Source organism: Aplidium turbinatum, chromosome 6 (assembly GCF_918807975.1).
Source record: "Aplidium turbinatum chromosome 6, kaAplTurb1.1, whole genome shotgun sequence".
NCBI lineage: Eukaryota > Metazoa > Chordata > Ascidiacea > Aplousobranchia > Polyclinidae > Aplidium > Aplidium turbinatum.
The window spans coordinates 15,546,148-15,566,164 of NC_137477.1; the positions used below are offsets into that span (position 1 = coordinate 15,546,148).

At 45.8% G+C, this 20,017-nt stretch overlaps 20 non-coding genes and 1 pseudogene across 20 annotated transcripts; all 21 read left to right on the forward strand.

Annotated features, from left to right (window-relative positions):
• Positions 1-685: 685 nt before the first annotated feature.
• On the forward strand, positions 686-848 carry LOC145773440 (U1 spliceosomal RNA). The gene has a single exon (XR_014289821.1). It is a non-coding gene; the product is annotated as a U1 spliceosomal RNA (small nuclear RNA).
• A 183-nt stretch (positions 849-1,031) lies between these two features.
• Positions 1,032-1,138, forward strand: LOC145772960 (U6 spliceosomal RNA). Its single transcript, XR_014289386.1, has one exon. It is a non-coding gene; the product is annotated as a U6 spliceosomal RNA (small nuclear RNA).
• A 6,911-nt stretch (positions 1,139-8,049) lies between these two features.
• LOC145772886 (U2 spliceosomal RNA) lies at positions 8,050-8,274 on the forward strand (annotated as a pseudogene).
• Positions 8,275-9,131: 857 nt separating this feature from the next.
• On the forward strand, positions 9,132-9,294 carry LOC145773441 (U1 spliceosomal RNA). The gene has a single exon (XR_014289822.1). It is a non-coding gene; the product is annotated as a U1 spliceosomal RNA (small nuclear RNA).
• A 183-nt stretch (positions 9,295-9,477) lies between these two features.
• Positions 9,478-9,584, forward strand: LOC145772961 (U6 spliceosomal RNA). The gene has a single exon (XR_014289387.1). It is a non-coding gene; the product is annotated as a U6 spliceosomal RNA (small nuclear RNA).
• A 234-nt stretch (positions 9,585-9,818) lies between these two features.
• LOC145773542 (U2 spliceosomal RNA) lies at positions 9,819-10,012 on the forward strand. The gene has a single exon (XR_014289916.1). It is a non-coding gene; the product is annotated as a U2 spliceosomal RNA (small nuclear RNA).
• Positions 10,013-10,866: 854 nt separating this feature from the next.
• LOC145773442 (U1 spliceosomal RNA) lies at positions 10,867-11,029 on the forward strand. Its single transcript, XR_014289823.1, has one exon. It is a non-coding gene; the product is annotated as a U1 spliceosomal RNA (small nuclear RNA).
• A 183-nt stretch (positions 11,030-11,212) lies between these two features.
• Positions 11,213-11,319, forward strand: LOC145772962 (U6 spliceosomal RNA). The gene has a single exon (XR_014289388.1). It is a non-coding gene; the product is annotated as a U6 spliceosomal RNA (small nuclear RNA).
• A 234-nt stretch (positions 11,320-11,553) lies between these two features.
• Positions 11,554-11,747, forward strand: LOC145773543 (U2 spliceosomal RNA). The gene has a single exon (XR_014289917.1). It is a non-coding gene; the product is annotated as a U2 spliceosomal RNA (small nuclear RNA).
• Positions 11,748-12,604: 857 nt separating this feature from the next.
• Positions 12,605-12,767, forward strand: LOC145773443 (U1 spliceosomal RNA). Its single transcript, XR_014289824.1, has one exon. It is a non-coding gene; the product is annotated as a U1 spliceosomal RNA (small nuclear RNA).
• A 183-nt stretch (positions 12,768-12,950) lies between these two features.
• Positions 12,951-13,057, forward strand: LOC145772963 (U6 spliceosomal RNA). Its single transcript, XR_014289389.1, has one exon. It is a non-coding gene; the product is annotated as a U6 spliceosomal RNA (small nuclear RNA).
• A 234-nt stretch (positions 13,058-13,291) lies between these two features.
• Positions 13,292-13,485, forward strand: LOC145773544 (U2 spliceosomal RNA). The gene has a single exon (XR_014289918.1). It is a non-coding gene; the product is annotated as a U2 spliceosomal RNA (small nuclear RNA).
• Positions 13,486-14,342: 857 nt separating this feature from the next.
• On the forward strand, positions 14,343-14,505 carry LOC145773444 (U1 spliceosomal RNA). Its single transcript, XR_014289825.1, has one exon. It is a non-coding gene; the product is annotated as a U1 spliceosomal RNA (small nuclear RNA).
• A 183-nt stretch (positions 14,506-14,688) lies between these two features.
• On the forward strand, positions 14,689-14,795 carry LOC145772964 (U6 spliceosomal RNA). Its single transcript, XR_014289390.1, has one exon. It is a non-coding gene; the product is annotated as a U6 spliceosomal RNA (small nuclear RNA).
• Positions 14,796-15,029: 234 nt separating this feature from the next.
• LOC145773545 (U2 spliceosomal RNA) lies at positions 15,030-15,223 on the forward strand. Its single transcript, XR_014289919.1, has one exon. It is a non-coding gene; the product is annotated as a U2 spliceosomal RNA (small nuclear RNA).
• An 857-nt stretch (positions 15,224-16,080) lies between these two features.
• LOC145773445 (U1 spliceosomal RNA) lies at positions 16,081-16,243 on the forward strand. The gene has a single exon (XR_014289826.1). It is a non-coding gene; the product is annotated as a U1 spliceosomal RNA (small nuclear RNA).
• Positions 16,244-17,384: 1,141 nt separating this feature from the next.
• Positions 17,385-17,491, forward strand: LOC145772965 (U6 spliceosomal RNA). Its single transcript, XR_014289391.1, has one exon. It is a non-coding gene; the product is annotated as a U6 spliceosomal RNA (small nuclear RNA).
• A 234-nt stretch (positions 17,492-17,725) lies between these two features.
• LOC145773546 (U2 spliceosomal RNA) lies at positions 17,726-17,919 on the forward strand. Its single transcript, XR_014289920.1, has one exon. It is a non-coding gene; the product is annotated as a U2 spliceosomal RNA (small nuclear RNA).
• Positions 17,920-18,776: 857 nt separating this feature from the next.
• LOC145773446 (U1 spliceosomal RNA) lies at positions 18,777-18,939 on the forward strand. The gene has a single exon (XR_014289827.1). It is a non-coding gene; the product is annotated as a U1 spliceosomal RNA (small nuclear RNA).
• Positions 18,940-19,123: 184 nt separating this feature from the next.
• On the forward strand, positions 19,124-19,230 carry LOC145772967 (U6 spliceosomal RNA). Its single transcript, XR_014289392.1, has one exon. It is a non-coding gene; the product is annotated as a U6 spliceosomal RNA (small nuclear RNA).
• A 234-nt stretch (positions 19,231-19,464) lies between these two features.
• Positions 19,465-19,658, forward strand: LOC145773549 (U2 spliceosomal RNA). The gene has a single exon (XR_014289922.1). It is a non-coding gene; the product is annotated as a U2 spliceosomal RNA (small nuclear RNA).
• The last annotated feature ends 359 nt before the right edge of the window (positions 19,659-20,017 follow it).

Here is a 20,017-nt window from a genome sequence, read left to right on the forward strand (position 1 = left end):
AAGCTAACTACTCGCCTAGATCAGTGGTTCCCAGCAGGGGGCCACTGATCTAGCTGACTTAGGCTATTTTCTAAACTTTCTAGTTATTTATTTATCTAACTGACTTTAAAAAAAATCTAAAAAGGCTGGTAAAAGTTAGGCCGGTGTCGCTTTCACTCGCTCGCTCTAGCGAGGAAAGCAAGGCTTGCTGTTAGTCGCTTTTTGGCAGCAATGTTTCCAAAGCCACCAGTTCGCAATTAATCGTTCGCACTTTGAATAAGGCTCGTGAGACTTACCTTATTCAAATAGAGGGCGACTTACCTTTCAAAGAATAGAATGCGATCACTCATCATATGATAGCATGTATGGCAGCGAATGAAACTGAGCTTTGCTGCAGGCCATTGGCTTGAAATAAAAACAGCATTCTTAAGAAAATTTAGCCCGCTATATATGGCGCTTGGTTAAGCTTCTTCATCATTCTATTTGAATACAAGGTAAGTGCGCCTGAGCATTGTTTGCTCTCATTTTTCAAACTCATACATTGTTCTTTTTCGAAGTAAGTGAGTGATCACAGAAACAGCAGCAGCAGCTGCTGAAGTGTCGTCGAAAGGTTCTGCTCACACACAAAAAAGGCAAACAAAAGCAACGGAGCAAAGCCGAAGAGAATCACGGTCCCAGAAGAGAGATGCTGACAGGCAACCAACTCATACTTACCTGACGAGGGTCTTCACCGTGATCACGTAGGCGGTGGGCCCAGGGCGAGACTTCACCATTGCACTTCGGAGAAGTTGACCTCTGCGATTACCCCAAATGTGGGTAACTCGGTCGTATAATTTCTGTTAGTGGGGACTGCGTTCGCGCTATCCCTTTTTTAACTCATCAACCGAAAGCGAAGAAGAAGAAAAAGCTTTTTCCATCCCCCCCCCCCCGTACAACACATATCAAGCGTTTGGAGACCGAATTGTTGTCTTGTGTCCTGCTGTTGCGAGACCACAAGCTGAAAGCGAAATCATCTGAAAGCTTTTTAAGCGAATCAAAAGCAAGAGGTGAGCGTACTTGCTTCGGCAGTACATATACTAAAATTGGAACGATACAGAGAAGATTAGCATGGCCCCTGCGCAAGGATGACACGCAAAATCGTGAAGCGTTCCATATTTCTTTTAGTCACCGACTGGATGTGCATCCACAGTTCATCGACATGCTTTCTATGCCTTGTCCTTTGCTTGGATGCGACTTGATCGCGTCGTCACGCACGTGGTGTGCCCACGTTGCCAGGCAGTGGAGAACACCAGCCATTCGACAAAGTCGATTTCAAATGCGACCAGGACTGCTAAAAAGGCTGGTAAAAGTTAGGCCGGTGTCGCTTTCACTCGCTCGCTCTAGCGAGGAAAGCAAGGCTTGCTTGTTAAACGCTTTTTGGCAGCAATCATTCTATTTGAATAAGGTAAGTCTCACGAGCCTTATTCAAAGTGCGAACGATTAATTGCGAACTGGTGGCTTTGGAGACATTGCTGCCAAAAAGCGACTAACAGCAAGCCTTGCTTTCCTCGCTAGAGCGAGCGAGTGAAAGCGACACCGGCCTAACTTTTACCAGCCTTTTTAGATTTTTTTTAAAGTCAGTTAGATAAATAAATAACTAGAAAGTTTAGAAAATAGCCTAAGTCAGCTAGATCAGTGGCCTCCTGCTGGGAACCACTGATCTAGGCGAGTAGTTAGCTTTTTTTCCCTCCCTAGATTTTTTTTTGGAGTCAGCCTTTTCCCCTTAAGGGAATTAGCTGATTGCCACGTAGAAAGTAGGTCAGGTGAGAATAGCCAGTTAGCTACAGCGAGTCTAGACAGTACGTGACCAGCTTTTAGGGTGTGGTCAAGACAGAATTTAGCTAAATTTTCCTTCAGAAGGAAAATTTAAAACTTGAAAAGCTTGGACTTTGGTAAGTCTTTGTTAATTCTTATATTTAAAATAACATAAACTAAACACCAGCTATACTCATGGGCGACTCTAAGGCCAACGAGTTTAAATATCAAAGAACCTTGGTTGTGCAAGCATCCAGCCAGTCCTGGCTTGATGTAAGCACTTTCATCAGTTTCTTTATGCAAGATGGCTTCCTTGCAAAGTATGGAAAGGAGCTAAAAGCTGTGCGTGCCAAGAGCCTGCGGCAGCACATTTTCACCGTCACGTTCTCAGCTTCTGAGAACGAAACCAAATCCGTGCTGATGGAACAGCTGGCGCTAGACCATCAGTCACCCGTGACCTATTCACACAAGGAAGTAGGTTACGTGATCAAAGTATGGCGACCGATGCCACCATGCGACGTGATCACATTATATCCAGTGCCAGACGAGTGGCATCTGGATTTAATTAATGAGTTTGCTTGCCAAGCAAACTGGGGAAATGTTTACCAGATGGTTAAAGGTAAACACAAGCAGCACCCCACCATCTGCAACGAGTTTCTGCATGTGTACCTGCAGAACACTAAACTCGCCAACATCCCAGATAAGGTGCAGATGTTTGGTGAATGGATCTCCATCACCAAGCCTGGAGAAGGACATTTGCCACTCTGCCAGATTTGCAAAGTCCGGGGACACCTAACATCAAAGTGCCCCACGAAACCGAAGAAGACCCAGGCCAACCCACCTCGAGACCGGGAGTCCAAGGCCGACCCACCCCGAGACCGGGCGCCTAGACAACCCAGGAAACAGGGACGCTCGAGAGAATCCATAAACAGAAGCAACGAACTCTTCTGCCAAAGATCAGAGGCCGCTTTCCTTGCGAGACAGGCCGAGAAGTCCAGACCGCGTTTTGCTGCATCCAGACCAAAAAAAACGTATGTGTCAGATTCGTCGCCAACCAGGCAGCAGCTCGCCTGTCATGTGTGCCGATCAACAGGCCGACACAAACCTGGTTGCAATGCAAGAGAAAAGTTCAGGGAAAAGAGTAGGAAGAGAAAGAACCCCCCCACGAGCGACGATGGCTTTATCACCGTGGGCAAAGGAGGGAAACACAACCCCAAAACCTCCATGCGCAGCATCTTCTCATCAGATACTGAGATAGCGGATAAGCCCATGTCCAACACAGAGTCCAAGACATCGACTCCAAAAGAACCCTTGCTAAAGCGGAGATCGATTGCCCAACCAGCATCTCCCAGGACGACGAATCCCAGAGACCACGACGCATCCCACGCCAGCTCCAAGGATGCGTCGGTCTCAGTTGACAATGACAACTCGTCAACTGACTCGGAGTCCGTTTCTTCGAGAGAGTCTACGCGGGCTGAACTGACCGGGACCTCTCCTCTCCATCGAAATGTCTTCAGTTCGGTGGATGAGCTCACGGACTCAGACGGCGTCCCATCCAACTACACGGTCTAGTCCAAAACTCTTAAACTTTAATCTGCTTTTTCTCTATCTATAATCATGTTCACAGATACGGAGAGTGACGATTCGGACGCCGGACTGGGCAACCTCAAGGTTGGCTCAATGAACATCAACGGAATATCCAAGAAATTGCGAGATGTCAAACAGTTCTCTACATCTCACAGACTCTCTGTACTGGCAATTCAGGAAACACACAGAATCCCCACCGATCAACTCGAGACGTGGGCTCAACATAACAATTACATAACATATACAAACATAGAACCTGATAGAACCCCCTTCTATGCAGGGACAATGTTCATCGTAAAGAAGGACATACACGATAGGTCCGAAATCACACATCACACAATAGTACAAAATCGAATACATCACCTCAACATCAAATGTGGTAAAAATAACATAAACATATTCAATGCATACCTTCCGCAGAGCAACGGAGAGAGAAAGTCATGCTTTGAACTGCTCTCCGAGGCTATGCTGGAATATGAACATCAACATGTGGTCTTACTTGGTGATTTTAACGTGATCCTTGATCCGTTGGACACTGCTAAGCCGCAATTTTTCTTCACTACACCGGATAAAACAGCACTTAGAACATTAATACATCATAACCAATTGACAGACATATTCAGACAAGAATATCCTTACAAAAGACTGTTCACGCGCCAAAACCACAACAGTAAGACCAGGATAGATAGAATATACATAAATGAACATGCACTTGAAAATTATCATAACATCAAACATGAATACTTCACATCATCAGACCACTGCACATTACCAATAATTCATCTAAAATATCAACAACACACCAAATGGGGTGAATATTCATACAAAATCAATAACAGCATATTAGAATATGCTCACGTCATAACAGAGCTCGAAACGGCTTGGGAAAACTGGACCATAAACGTACCACAAATAGAACCACCAGACATGCTTATAAGGTGGGATCATGGCAAGAAAATGTTGAAAAATCGACTGATTGAACTCTCGCAAGATGTCGCACTCAAGCGTAGAGAAGATTACAATCAAGCGAAAAATATGCTCCACACTCTGGACGCTCATCCAGACCACGTCCTGGAAGATCGTCGCCCGGAATTCTTGGAGAAAATCAACAACTTCTACGATTATAAAGCAGTCGGATCGCAAATCAGATCCAGAACTATCCCAACTAGCGATGAAGAGCCATCTAAAAGCTTCTTCAAAGCAGAGGAACAAAATTGTAAAAGTAGCTCTATCACTGAGATACACGACGCAAACAACACAACTCTCACCAAGAAAGAAGACATTCTCAAAGAAGTACACAGCTTCTACCACTCCCTATGGGGCATAGAAGACCACATCAACCCTCAAGAACAGAACAGTTACCTAAACATTCTGGGAGAGGCCAAAATTGAAGAAGACGCAGCTGAACAAGCAGAACAGCTCATAACTCTAAAAGAAGTAAAAACCGCCATCGATTCTCTTAACAAGGATTCTGCACCTGGATCAGATGGTCTCGGCTCATTATTCTACCAAAAATGCTGGCATTTCCTGAAACACGACATTCTAGAGATGCTTACAAATTGCTACTTGAGAAAAACAATGACTCCCTCAATGAGAGAAGCAAAAGTGAAGTTAATCTTTAAAAAAGGTGAAAAAGAAAAGCTCAAAAATTGGAGACCGATCTCTCTACTCAACACTGATTACAAGATCTTGAGTAAAATCCTCTCCAACAGACTCACACCCATGATCACAAACCTGATTTGTCCGAATCAGAAATGTGGACTGCCAAACCGCAGAATAGAGCATGTCACAATGAACATACAAGCTGCCCTGGAAGCTTCTCAAACACAACACAGGGACTTGTACGTCATGATAACTGACTTTGAAAAAGCATTCGACAGAGTTAGTCACTCCTTCCTCTATGGAATCTTGAAGAAACTCGGAGTAAAACCAATAATGATGAACTACCTGTCTTTGGTATACAACAAAACAAAAAGCAAGATAGAAATCAACGGAGCCTTAACAAAACGAATCAACGTCAAAAGGGGCATAAGACAAGGTTGTCCCCTCAGCATGCTCTATTTCATAATCTGTGCCGACGTGTTGACCCGTCGCATAAAAAAAAACCATCTGATCAACGGTTTTCGCTTTTCCAAGCTGACAATCAAAATCCAGCAATATGCGGACGACACTACATTCATCACAAGAGACATTCCATCTCTCAAAGAAATCAACAGAGAACTAGCCATCTACCAGACGATGTCCGGCCAGAAAGTGAACCAGGGAAAGACCCAGATCCTGGCGTCCAAACCGGACCTGGCCCAAAGAGCTCAGCAGCTCTTTCCAGAAGCTGCGATCTTGAACAACGTCAAGATCCTGGGCATCTGGCTAGGAACAAACAAAACAGAAGTTGACAAGATGAACTGGCAGACCGCCATCAAGAAAACTCAAACGATCGCCAACATCCACAAACCACGAAGACTCTCCCTCTATGGAAAGATTTCCATCATCAACACTCTCTTGGTACCCGTCACTTTGCATCTCAGTAGAGTGCTGATGCCAACGAAACAACACATCAAAGAACTAAACAAAATCCTCTTCGACTTCCTCTGGTATCCTTCGCCATTTGAACAGCTCCAGAGAAGCAAGACATTTCCTCCTGTCAAAGATGGAGGCATCAACATGGTGGACATCCAATCAAAATTCCAAACTAGTCGCATAGACAGAATTCGCCACCTCTTCCCACTAGAAGACGCCACCGAAATCTGGCACGAATGGGCCATGTTCAATTTGAGCTACAGAATGAGACACATTAATCCTCATCTGTTCTCCAACAGCATTCCGCATGCCCCAATTCCAAACGAAATGTATGCGGACATCTTCAAGTCCTTTTGCAAACTCAAAGGCTTGAAACACGACTGGGAAAATACTTCCTACAAAAATATCTACATCAATCTGAAAACGCAAAATGAAAAGAAAATTGACAAGATCGATGAAAACGGAAAGAAGATTCCTTGGAATGAAATCCTCTTGAAAAACAAGGGAATCAAACTCTTCCTTCCACCTCACCTATCCTCCATGTCCTTCCGGATTGCACATGGAGGATACAAATGGGGAGATTTTAATAGATCAATACATTCCGACAGAAAAACAAACTGCAAATTCTGCAGAAAACCAGAAGACAATGTGGCCCACGTCCTCACCAAGTGCTCCTTTGCACAAGGAATATGGGAACGCCTGAAACAACAATATCTTGACCTAACCAAGGAAGACATAGAAATAACAAAGGACATGATCCTTTACAATCAACTCCCTGGAGGACAAACGAACAACCCGATTCTTTTGACCATGATGAATGTCGCCAAGCACACCATCATCCAAAAGAAGAAATCTCTGGACATAGGCGACACATATATACAGGACACAAAACGGTCCACCACTCAAGCCCTGTGGGTGATCATGACAAAAACGAAAGACATAACACAAAAACATAACATTCCTTTGTCATCTGACATTTCTACTCCTTCCAAACCTCCTCCTACGGTCAGAAGAAAGAAGAACCAGTCGAGATCCACTCTTCAACCGCCCTCTCAGTCGTCCTCGGTGGTAGGGATGACTGATTGCAGCGGTGGATCTCACTAGCACAGTACGGTCGTAGATCATCTTTGAAGAAGCTTAGACAGCCAAGGGCGTAACAACCCACCTTTAACCCGTCCCTCTCACTCATCTACAACGGCCTGATGCCGGAAGAGTGATTGCAGCGGGAGATCTTTAACCGTCCCTCTCCGTTGTCCCACTCGCTCTGGGATGACAGGATTGCAGCGGCCCATCCCAAGACGACTCTAGGGTCAGCGAAAGCTACCCTCCTTCTGGCCGCTCCTCTCTGGCATCTCCGCCAAATGAGGTGTCAGACTGCAGCGGCCCGTTTCCTCCAAACAGGTGCCCTTCTTGAAGCGGGCAACAAGAAGATACACACACATAAACAATTACAAATAAAATTAAAATTAACTCTTTGACAAAACGCGCTAGTTCTTGAGCTTGACCCGCCATCTCCTAGTCTGCTCCAAGATCAGCAAGAGGAAAGTCGAGACAGGCAGATCAGCTTGAGGCAGCCACTAACCAAACATTTACATCCACAGATTACCATCTACCGCGGTGGGTCCCTTCGGTCGTAGTGAGTCCCTCGCCTCCCTGGTAGGTATCTTCCATGTAAGTATGGTGTGCCTGCTGAGTGTTTGGGTGTGTGGACGGCTCCCGGAGCGGACGCACTAATGATGAGACAGGAAACAAATCCATTCCATATGGAAAATTTGTAAACCTGCAAGATGTAGTGGTATCCATCTTGAACTCTGAGCGTTGCGCGAAAAAAAAAAAAAAAAAAAAAAAAAAAAAAAAAAAAAAAAAAAAAAAAGCTTGACCCGACATCTCCTAGACTGCTCCAAGATCAGCAAGAGGAAAGTTGAGACAGGCAGATCAGCTTGAGGCAGCCACTAACCAAACATTTACATCCACAGATTACCATCTACCGCGGTGGGTCCCTTCGGTCGTAGTGAGTCCCTCGCCTCCCTGGTAGGTATCTTCCATGTAAGTATGGTGTGCCTGCTGAGTGTTTGGGTGTGTGGACGGCTCCCGGAGCGGACGCACTAATGATGAGACAGGAAACAAATCCATTCCATATGGACAATTTGTAAACCTGCAAGATGTAGTGGTATCCATCTTGAACTCTGAGCGTTGCGCGAAAAATAAAAAAAAAAAAAAAAAAAATAAGATCAAGTGTAGTATCTGTTCTTCTCAGTTTAATACCTGGGACGCCCAGCATCGCTGGGCTCTTGTATTAAATGTATGTTTGAAGACGGGGTGTCGATTCAAAGCTCGCTTTGTCGCACCCACGGGTTGTCCCGGTATTGCAGTACCTCCGGGTTCGGCCCACATCCCACCTTCGGGTGGGATAAATGAACAATCAATCATTGAAAATGCGAATCATGGCTTTCGTTGTTCGTCGGTCTCATTTCTTGTGTTTTATTGGTCGTCGTGTGTATCATATGTCATTTTCTGTTCATTTTCATTCATTGCGCCGATGTTATCTACTCTCTCGCGTACGTGTGTGTGGTGTTGCAAATTTTTCGCTTGTTGTCGCGTGTTCTGCAATGACTCTCTATTGAATAAAAGTTCCTGTGCTGAGCAATTCAGCCAGCACAGCTGTGCCAATAATGCGACTCACCTTGTCAAACATGTGATGTTCTCCTACGCAGACACAAACTTCTTTTCGTCGCGAGTCGTGAACAAACCAACTGACTGACCGGCCGGCTTCAAGCGGCACGTGACATGCAGAGTCTTGCATTAGTTTAATAAATGTCTTGCATTAGTTTAATAAATGTGAGCAAGCAATGCTCAGAGGGCGACTTACCTTTCAAAGAATAGAATGCGATCACTCATCATATGATAGCATGTATGGCAGCGAATGAAACTGAGCTTTGCTGCAGGCCATTGGCTTGAAATAAAAACAGCATTCTTAAGAAAATTTAGCCCGCTATATATGGCGCTTGGTTAAGCTTCTTCATCATTCTATTTGAATACAAGGTAAGTGCGCCTGAGCATTGTTTGCTCTCATTTTTCAAACTCATACATTGTTCTTTTTCGAAGTAAGTGAGTGATCACAGAAACAGCAGCAGCAGCTGCTGAAGTGTCGTCGAAAGGTTCTGCTCACACACAAAAAAGGCAAACAAAAGCAACGGAGCAAAGCCGAAGAGAATCACGGTCCCAGAAGAGAGATGCTGACAGGCAACCAACTCATACTTACCTGACGAGGGTCTTCACCGTGATCACGTAGGCGGTGGGCCCAGGGCGAGACTTCACCATTGCACTTCGGAGAAGTTGACCTCTGCGATTACCCCAAATGTGGGTAACTCGGTCGTATAATTTCTGTTAGTGGGGACTGCGTTCGCGCTATCCCTTTTTTAACTCATCAACCGAAAGCGAAGAAGAAGAAAAAGCTTTTTCCATCCCCCCCCCCCCGTACAACACATATCAAGCGTTTGGAGACCGAATTGTTGTCTTGTGTCCTGCTGTTGCGAGACCACAAGCTGAAAGCGAAATCATCTGAAAGCTTTTTAAGCGAATCAAAAGCAAGAGGTGAGCGTACTTGCTTCGGCAGTACATATACTAAAATTGGAACGATACAGAGAAGATTAGCATGGCCCCTGCGCAAGGATGACACGCAAAATCGTGAAGCGTTCCATATTTCTTTTAGTCACCGACTGGATGTGCATCCACAGTTCATCGACATGCTTTCTATGCCTTGTCCTTTGCTTGGATGCGACTTGATCGCGTCGTCACGCACGTGGTGTGCCCACGTTGCCAGGCAGTGGAGAACACCAGCCATTCGACAAAGTCGATTTCAAATGCGACCAGGACTGCCGGCCGGCGGACCGAAAGCGCCGCCGCGTTGTCTAAACGTCGACGTCGTGGAGCATTGCTTTATCGCTTCTCGGCTCTCAAGAGCTAAGATCAAGTGTAGTATCTGTTCTTCTCAGTTTAATACCTGGGACGCCCAGCATCGCTGGGCTCTTGTATTAAATGTATGTTTGAAGACGGGGTGTCGATTCAAAGCTCGCTTTGTCGCACCCACGGGTTGTCCCGGTATTGCAGTACCTCCGGGTTCGGCCCACATCCCACCTTCGGGTGGGATAAATGAACAATCAATCATTGAAAATGCGAATCATGGCTTTCGTTGTTCGTCGGTCTCATTTCTTGTGTTTTATTGGTCGTCGTGTGTATCATATGTCATTTTCTGTTCATTTTCATTCATTGCGCCGATGTTATCTACTCTCTCGCGTACGTGTGTGTGGTGTTGCAAATTTTTCGCTTGTTGTCGCGTGTTCTGCAATGACTCTCTATTGAATAAAAGTTCCTGTGCTGAGCAATTCAGCCAGCACAGCTGTGCCAATAATGCGACTCACCTTGTCAAACATGTGATGTTCTCCTACGCAGACACAAACTTCTTTTCGTCGCGAGTCGTGAACAAACCAACTGACTGACCGGCCGGCTTCAAGCGGCACGTGACATGCAGAGTCTTGCATTAGTTTAATAAATGTCTTGCATTAGTTTAATAAATGTGAGCAAGCAATGCTCAGAGGGCGACTTACCTTTCAAAGAATAGAATGCGATCACTCATCATATGATAGCATGTATGGCAGCGAATGAAACTGAGCTTTGCTGCAGGCCATTGGCTTGAAATAAAAACAGCATTCTTAAGAAAATTTAGCCCGCTATATATGGCGCTTGGTTAAGCTTCTTCATCATTCTATTTGAATACAAGGTAAGTGCGCCTGAGCATTGTTTGCTCTCATTTTTCAAACTCATACATTGTTCTTTTTCGAAGTAAGTGAGTGATCACAGAAACAGCAGCAGCTGCTGAAGTGTCGTCGAAAGGTTCTGCTCACACACAAAAAAGGCAAACAAAAGCAACGGAGCAAAGCCGAAGAGAATCACGGTCCCAGAAGAGAGATGCTGACAGGCAACCAACTCATACTTACCTGACGAGGGTCTTCACCGTGATCACGTAGGCGGTGGGCCCAGGGCGAGACTTCACCATTGCACTTCGGAGAAGTTGACCTCTGCGATTACCCCAAATGTGGGTAACTCGGTCGTATAATTTCTGTTAGTGGGGACTGCGTTCGCGCTATCCCTTTTTTAACTCATCAACCGAAAGCGAAGAAGAAGAAAAAGCTTTTTCCATCCCCCCCCCCCCGTACAACACATATCAAGCGTTTGGAGACCGAATTGTTGTCTTGTGTCCTGCTGTTGCGAGACCACAAGCTGAAAGCGAAATCATCTGAAAGCTTTTTAAGCGAATCAAAAGCAAGAGGTGAGCGTACTTGCTTCGGCAGTACATATACTAAAATTGGAACGATACAGAGAAGATTAGCATGGCCCCTGCGCAAGGATGACACGCAAAATCGTGAAGCGTTCCATATTTCTTTTAGTCACCGACTGGATGTGCATCCACAGTTCATCGACATGCTTTCTATGCCTTGTCCTTTGCTTGGATGCGACTTGATCGCGTCGTCACGCACGTGGTGTGCCCACGTTGCCAGGCAGTGGAGAACACCAGCCATTCGACAAAGTCGATTTCAAATGCGACCAGGACTGCCGGCCGGCGGACCGAAAGCGCCGCCGCGATGTCTAAACGTCGACGTCGTGGAGCATTGCTTTATCGCTTCTCGGCTCTCAAGAGCTAAGATCAAGTGTAGTATCTGTTCTTCTCAGTTTAATACCTGGGACGCCCAGCATCGCTGGGCTCTTGTATTAAATGTATGTTTGAAGACGGGGTGTCGATTCAAAGCTCGCTTTGTCGCACCCACGGGTTGTCCCGGTATTGCAGTACCTCCGGGTTCGGCCCACATCCCACCTTCGGGTGGGATAAATGAACAATCAATCATTGAAAATGCGAATCATGGCTTTCGTTGTTCGTCGGTCTCATTTCTTGTGTTTTATTGGTCGTCGTGTGTATCATATGTCATTTTCTGTTCATTTTCATTCATTGCGCCGATGTTATCTACTCTCTCGCGTACGTGTGTGTGGTGTTGCAAATTTTTCGCTTGTTGTCGCGTGTTCTGCAATGACTCTCTATTGAATAAAAGTTCCTGTGCTGAGCAATTCAGCCAGCACAGCTGTGCCAATAATGCGACTCACCTTGTCAAACATGTGATGTTCTCCTACGCAGACACAAACTTCTTTTCGTCGCGAGTCGTGAACAAACCAACTGACTGACCGGCCGGCTTCAAGCGGCACGTGACATGCAGAGTCTTGCATTAGTTTAATAAATGTCTTGCATTAGTTTAATAAATGTGAGCAAGCAATGCTCAGAGGGCGACTTACCTTTCAAAGAATAGAATGCGATCACTCATCATATGATAGCATGTATGGCAGCGAATGAAACTGAGCTTTGCTGCAGGCCATTGGCTTGAAATAAAAACAGCATTCTTAAGAAAATTTAGCCCGCTATATATGGCGCTTGGTTAAGCTTCTTCATCATTCTATTTGAATACAAGGTAAGTGCGCCTGAGCATTGTTTGCTCTCATTTTTCAAACTCATACATTGTTCTTTTTCGAAGTAAGTGAGTGATCACAGAAACAGCAGCAGCAGCTGCTGAAGTGTCGTCGAAAGGTTCTGCTCACACACAAAAAAGGCAAACAAAAGCAACGGAGCAAAGCCGAAGAGAATCACGGTCCCAGAAGAGAGATGCTGACAGGCAACCAACTCATACTTACCTGACGAGGGTCTTCACCGTGATCACGTAGGCGGTGGGCCCAGGGCGAGACTTCACCATTGCACTTCGGAGAAGTTGACCTCTGCGATTACCCCAAATGTGGGTAACTCGGTCGTATAATTTCTGTTAGTGGGGACTGCGTTCGCGCTATCCCTTTTTTAACTCATCAACCGAAAGCGAAGAAGAAGAAAAAGCTTTTTCCATCCCCCCCCCCCCGTACAACACATATCAAGCGTTTGGAGACCGAATTGTTGTCTTGTGTCCTGCTGTTGCGAGACCACAAGCTGAAAGCGAAATCATCTGAAAGCTTTTTAAGCGAATCAAAAGCAAGAGGTGAGCGTACTTGCTTCGGCAGTACATATACTAAAATTGGAACGATACAGAGAAGATTAGCATGGCCCCTGCGCAAGGATGACACGCAAAATCGTGAAGCGTTCCATATTTCTTTTAGTCACCGACTGGATGTGCATCCACAGTTCATCGACATGCTTTCTATGCCTTGTCCTTTGCTTGGATGCGACTTGATCGCGTCGTCACGCACGTGGTGTGCCCACGTTGCCAGGCAGTGGAGAACACCAGCCATTCGACAAAGTCGATTTCAAATGCGACCAGGACTGCCGGCCGGCGGACCGAAAGCGCCGCCGCGATGTCTAAACGTCGACGTCGTGGAGCATTGCTTTATCGCTTCTCGGCTCTCAAGAGCTAAGATCAAGTGTAGTATCTGTTCTTCTCAGTTTAATACCTGGGACGCCCAGCATCGCTGGGCTCTTGTATTAAATGTATGTTTGAAGACGGGGTGTCGATTCAAAGCTCGCTTTGTCGCACCCACGGGTTGTCCCGGTATTGCAGTACCTCCGGGTTCGGCCCACATCCCACCTTCGGGTGGGATAAATGAACAATCAATCATTGAAAATGCGAATCATGGCTTTCGTTGTTCGTCGGTCTCATTTCTTGTGTTTTATTGGTCGTCGTGTGTATCATATGTCATTTTCTGTTCATTTTCATTCATTGCGCCGATGTTATCTACTCTCTCGCGTACGTGTGTGTGGTGTTGCAAATTTTTCGCTTGTTGTCGCGTGTTCTGCAATGACTCTCTATTGAATAAAAGTTCCTGTGCTGAGCAATTCAGCCAGCACAGCTGTGCCAATAATGCGACTCACCTTGTCAAACATGTGATGTTCTCCTACGCAGACACAAACTTCTTTTCGTCGCGAGTCGTGAACAAACCAACTGACTGACCGGCCGGCTTCAAGCGGCACGTGACATGCAGAGTCTTGCATTAGTTTAATAAATGTCTTGCATTAGTTTAATAAATGTGAGCAAGCAATGCTCAGAGGGCGACTTACCTTTCAAAGAATAGAATGCGATCACTCATCATATGATAGCATGTATGGCAGCGAATGAAACTGAGCTTTGCTGCAGGCCATTGGCTTGAAATAAAAACAGCATTCTTAAGAAAATTTAGCCCGCTATATATGGCGCTTGGTTAAGCTTCTTCATCATTCTATTTGAATACAAGGTAAGTGCGCCTGAGCATTGTTTGCTCTCATTTTTCAAACTCATACATTGTTCTTTTTCGAAGTAAGTGAGTGATCACAGAAACAGCAGCAGCAGCTGCTGAAGTGTCGTCGAAAGGTTCTGCTCACACACAAAAAAGGCAAACAAAAGCAACGGAGCAAAGCCGAAGAGAATCACGGTCCCAGAAGAGAGATGCTGACAGGCAACCAACTCATACTTACCTGACGAGGGTCTTCACCGTGATCACGTAGGCGGTGGGCCCAGGGCGAGACTTCACCATTGCACTTCGGAGAAGTTGACCTCTGCGATTACCCCAAATGTGGGTAACTCGGTCGTATAATTTCTGTTAGTGGGGACTGCGTTCGCGCTATCCCTTTTTTAACTCATCAACCGAAAGCGAAGAAGAAGAAAAAGCTTTTTCCATCCCCCCCCCCCCGTACAACACATATCAAGCGTTTGGAGACCGAATTGTTGTCTTGTGTCCTGCTGTTGCGAGACCACAAGCTGAAAGCGAAATCATCTGAAAGCTTTTTAAGCGAATCAAAAGCAAGAGGTGAGCGTACTTGCTTCGGCAGTACATATACTAAAATTGGAACGATACAGAGAAGATTAGCATGGCCCCTGCGCAAGGATGACACGCAAAATCGTGAAGCGTTCCATATTTCTTTTAGTCACCGACTGGATGTGCATCCACAGTTCATCGACATGCTTTCTATGCCTTGTCCTTTGCTTGGATGCGACTTGATCGCGTCGTCACGCACGTGGTGTGCCCACGTTGCCAGGCAGTGGAGAACACCAGCCATTCGACAAAGTCGATTTCAAATGCGACCAGGACTGCCGGCCGGCGGACCGAAAGCGCCGCCGCGATGTCTAAACGTCGACGTCGTGGAGCATTGCTTTATCGCTTCTCGGCTCTCAAGAGCTAAGATCAAGTGTAGTATCTGTTCTTCTCAGTTTAATACCTGGGACGCCCAGCATCGCTGGGCTCTTGTATTAAATGTATGTTTGAAGACGGGGTGTCGATTCAAAGCTCGCTTTGTCGCACCCACGGGTTGTCCCGGTATTGCAGTACCTCCGGGTTCGGCCCACATCCCACCTTCGGGTGGGATAAATGAACAATCAATCATTGAAAATGCGAATCATGGCTTTCGTTGTTCGTCGGTCTCATTTCTTGTGTTTTATTGGTCGTCGTGTGTATCATATGTCATTTTCTGTTCATTTTCATTCATTGCGCCGATGTTATCTACTCTCTCGCGTACGTGTGTGTGGTGTTGCAAATTTTTCGCTTGTTGTCGCGTGTTCTGCAATGACTCTCTATTGAATAAAAGTTCCTGTGCTGAGCAATTCAGCCAGCACAGCTGTGCCAATAATGCGACTCACCTTGTCAAACATGTGATGTTCTCCTACGCAGACACAAACTTCTTTTCGTCGCGAGTCGTGAACAAACCAACTGACTGACCGGCCGGCTTCAAGCGGCACGTGACATGCAGAGTCTTGCATTAGTTTAATAAATGTCTTGCATTAGTTTAATAAATGTGAGCAAGCAATGCTCAGAGGGCGACTTACCTTTCAAAGAATAGAATGCGATCACTCATCATATGATAGCATGTATGGCAGCGAATGAAACTGAGCTTTGCTGCAGGCCATTGGCTTGAAATAAAAACAGCATTCTTAAGAAAATTTAGCCCGCTATATATGGCGCTTGGTTAAGCTTCTTCATCATTCTATTTGAATACAAGGTAAGTGCGCCTGAGCATTGTTTGCTCTCATTTTTCAAACTCATACATTGTTCTTTTTCGAAGTAAGTGAGTGATCACAGAAACAGCAGCAGCAGCTGCTGAAGTGTCGTCGAAAGGTTCTGCTCACACACAAAAAAGGCAAACAAAAGCAACGGAGCAAAGCCGAAGAGAATCACGGTCCCAGAAGAGAGATGCTGACAGGCAACCAACTCATACTTACCTGACGAGGGTCTTCACCGTGATCACGTAGGCGGTGGGCCCAGGGCGAGACTTCACCATTGCACTTCGGAGAAGTTGACCTCTGCGATTACCCCAAATGTGGGTAACTCGGTCGTATAATTTCTGTTAGTGGGGACTGCGTTCGCGCTATCCCTTTTTTAACTCATCAACCGAAAGCGAAGAAGAAGAAAAAGCTTTTTCCATCCCCCCCCCCCCGTACAACACATATCAAGCGTTTGGAGACCGAATTGTTGTCTTGTGTCCTGCTGTTGCGAGACCACAAGCTGAAAGCGAAATCATCTGAAAGCTTTTTAAGCGAATCAAAAGCAAGAGGTGAACTTCTTTTCGTCGCGAGTCGTGAACAAACCAACTGACTGACCGGCCGGCTTCAAGCGGCACGTGACATGCAGAGTCTTGCATTAGTTTAATAAATGTCTTGCATTAGTTTAATAAATGTGAGCAAGCAATGCTCAGAGGGCGACTTACCTTTCAAAGAATAGAATGCGATCACTCATCATATGATAGCATGTATGGCAGCGAATGAAACTGAGCTTTGCTGCAGGCCATTGGCTTGAAATAAAAACAGCATTCTTAAGAAAATTTAGCCCGCTATATATGGCGCTTGGTTAAGCTTCTTCATCATTCTATTTGAATACAAGGTAAGTGCGCCTGAGCATTGTTTGCTCTCATTTTTCAAACTCATACATTGTTCTTTTTCGAAGTAAGTGAGTGATCACAGAAACTTAGTGGGGACTGCGTTCGCGCTATCCCTTTTTTAACTCATCAACCGAAAGCGAAGAAGAATAGAATAAAGAATAGAATATCAAATATCAAAGAATAGAATGCGATCACTCATCATATGATAGCATGTATGGCAGCGAATGAAACTGAGCTTTGCTGCAGGCCATTGGCTTGAAATAAAAACAGCATTCTTAAGAAAATTTAGCCCGCTATATATGGCGCTTGGTTAAGCTTCTTCATCATTCTATTTGAATACAAGGTAAGTGCGCCTGAGCATTGTTTGCTCTCATTTTTCAAACTCATACATTGTTCTTTTTCGAAGTAAGTGAGTGATCACAGAAACTTAGTGGGGACTGCGTTCGCGCTATCCCTTTTTTAACTCATCAACCGAAAGCGAAGAAGAAGAAAAAGCTTTTTCCATCCCCCCCCCCCCGTACAACACATATCAAGCGTTTGGAGACCGAATTGTTGTCTTGTGTCCTGCTGTTGCGAGACCACAAGCTGAAAGCGAAATCATCTGAAAGCTTTTTAAGCGAATCAAAAGCAAGAGGTGAGCGTACTTGCTTCGGCAGTACATATACTAAAATTGGAACGATACAGAGAAGATTAGCATGGCCCCTGCGCAAGGATGACACGCAAAATCGTGAAGCGTTCCATATTTCTTTTAGTCACCGACTGGATGTGCATCCACAGTTCATCGACATGCTTTCTATGCCTTGTCCTTTGCTTGGATGCGACTTGATCGCGTCGTCACGCACGTGGTGTGCCCACGTTGCCAGGCAGTGGAGAACACCAGCCATTCGACAAAGTCGATTTCAAATGCGACCAGGACTGCCGGCCGGCGGACCGAAAGCGCCGCCGCGATGTCTAAACGTCGACGTCGTGGAGCATTGCTTTATCGCTTCTCGGCTCTCAAGAGCTAAGATCAAGTGTAGTATCTGTTCTTCTCAGTTTAATACCTGGGACGCCCAGCATCGCTGGGCTCTTGTATTAAATGTATGTTTGAAGACGGGGTGTCGATTCAAAGCTCGCTTTGTCGCACCCACGGGTTGTCCCGGTATTGCAGTACCTCCGGGTTCGGCCCACATCCCACCTTCGGGTGGGATAAATGAACAATCAATCATTGAAAATGCGAATCATGGCTTTCGTTGTTCGTCGGTCTCATTTCTTGTGTTTTATTGGTCGTCGTGTGTATCATATGTCATTTTCTGTTCATTTTCATTCATTGCGCCGATGTTATCTACTCTCTCGCGTACGTGTGTGTGGTGTTGCAAATTTTTCGCTTGTTGTCGCGTGTTCTGCAATGACTCTCTATTGAATAAAAGTTCCTGTGCTGAGCAATTCAGCCAGCACAGCTGTGCCAATAATGCGACTCACCTTGTCAAACATGTGATGTTCTCCTACGCAGACACAAACTTCTTTTCGTCGCGAGTCGTGAACAAACCAACTGACTGACCGGCCGGCTTCAAGCGGCACGTGACATGCAGAGTCTTGCATTAGTTTAATAAATGTCTTGCATTAGTTTAATAAATGTGAGCAAGCAATGCTCAGAGGGCGACTTACCTTTCAAAGAATAGAATGCGATCACTCATCATATGATAGCATGTATGGCAGCGAATGAAACTGAGCTTTGCTGCAGGCCATTGGCTTGAAATAAAAACAGCATTCTTAAGAAAATTTAGCCCGCTATATATGGCGCTTGGTTAAGCTTCTTCATCATTCTATTTGAATACAAGGTAAGTGCGCCTGAGCATTGTTTGCTCTCATTTTTCAAACTCATACATTGTTCTTTTTCGAAGTAAGTGAGTGATCACAGAAACAGCAGCAGCAGCTGCTGAAGTGTCGTCGAAAGGTTCTGCTCACACACAAAAAAGGCAAACAAAAGCAACGGAGCAAAGCCGAAGAGAATCACGGTCCCAGAAGAGAGATGCTGACAGGCAACCAACTCATACTTACCTGACGAGGGTCTTCACCGTGATCACGTAGGCGGTGGGCCCAGGGCGAGACTTCACCATTGCACTTCGGAGAAGTTGACCTCTGCGATTACCCCAAATGTGGGTAACTCGGTCGTATAATTTCTGTTAGTGGGGACTGCGTTCGCGCTATCCCTTTTTTAACTCATCAACCGAAAGCGAAGAAGAAGAAAAAGCTTTTTCCATCCCCCCCCCCCCCGTACAACACATATCAAGCGTTTGGAGACCGAATTGTTGTCTTGTGTCCTGCTGTTGCGAGACCACAAGCTGAAAGCGAAATCATCTGAAAGCTTTTTAAGCGAATCAAAAGCAAGAGGTGAGCGTACTTGCTTCGGCAGTACATATACTAAAATTGGAACGATACAGAGAAGATTAGCATGGCCCCTGCGCAAGGATGACACGCAAAATCGTGAAGCGTTCCATATTTCTTTTAGTCACCGACTGGATGTGCATCCACAGTTCATCGACATGCTTTCTATGCCTTGTCCTTTGCTTGGATGCGACTTGATCGCGTCGTCACGCACGTGGTGTGCCCACGTTGCCAGGCAGTGGAGAACACCAGCCATTCGACAAAGTCGATTTCAAATGCGACCAGGACTGCCGGCCGGCGGACCGAAAGCGCCGCCGCGATGTCTAAACGTCGACGTCGTGGAGCATTGCTTTATCGCTTCTCGGCTCTCAAGAGCTAAGATCAAGTGTAGTATCTGTTCTTCTCAGTTTAATACCTGGGACGCCCAGCATCGCTGGGCTCTTGTATTAAATGTATGTTTGAAGACGGGGTGTCGATTCAAAGCTCGCTTTGTCGCACCCACGGGTTGTCCCGGTATTGCAGTACCTCCGGGTTCGGCCCACATCCCACCTTCGGGTGGGATAAATGAACAATCAATCATTGAAAATGCGAATCATGGCTTTCGTTGTTCGTCGGTCTCATTTCTTGTGTTTTATTGGTCGTCGTGTGTATCATATGTCATTTTCTGTTCATTTTCATTCATTGCGCCGATGTTATCTACTCTCTCGCGTACGTGTGTGTGGTGTTGCAAATTTTTCGCTTGTTGTCGCGTGTTCTGCAATGACTCTCTATTGAATAAAAGTTCCTGTGCTGAGCAATTCAGCCAGCACAGCTGTGCCAATAATGCGACTCACCTTGTCAAACATGTGATGTTCTCCTACGCAGACACAAACTTCTTTTCGTCGCGAGTCGTGAACAAACCAACTG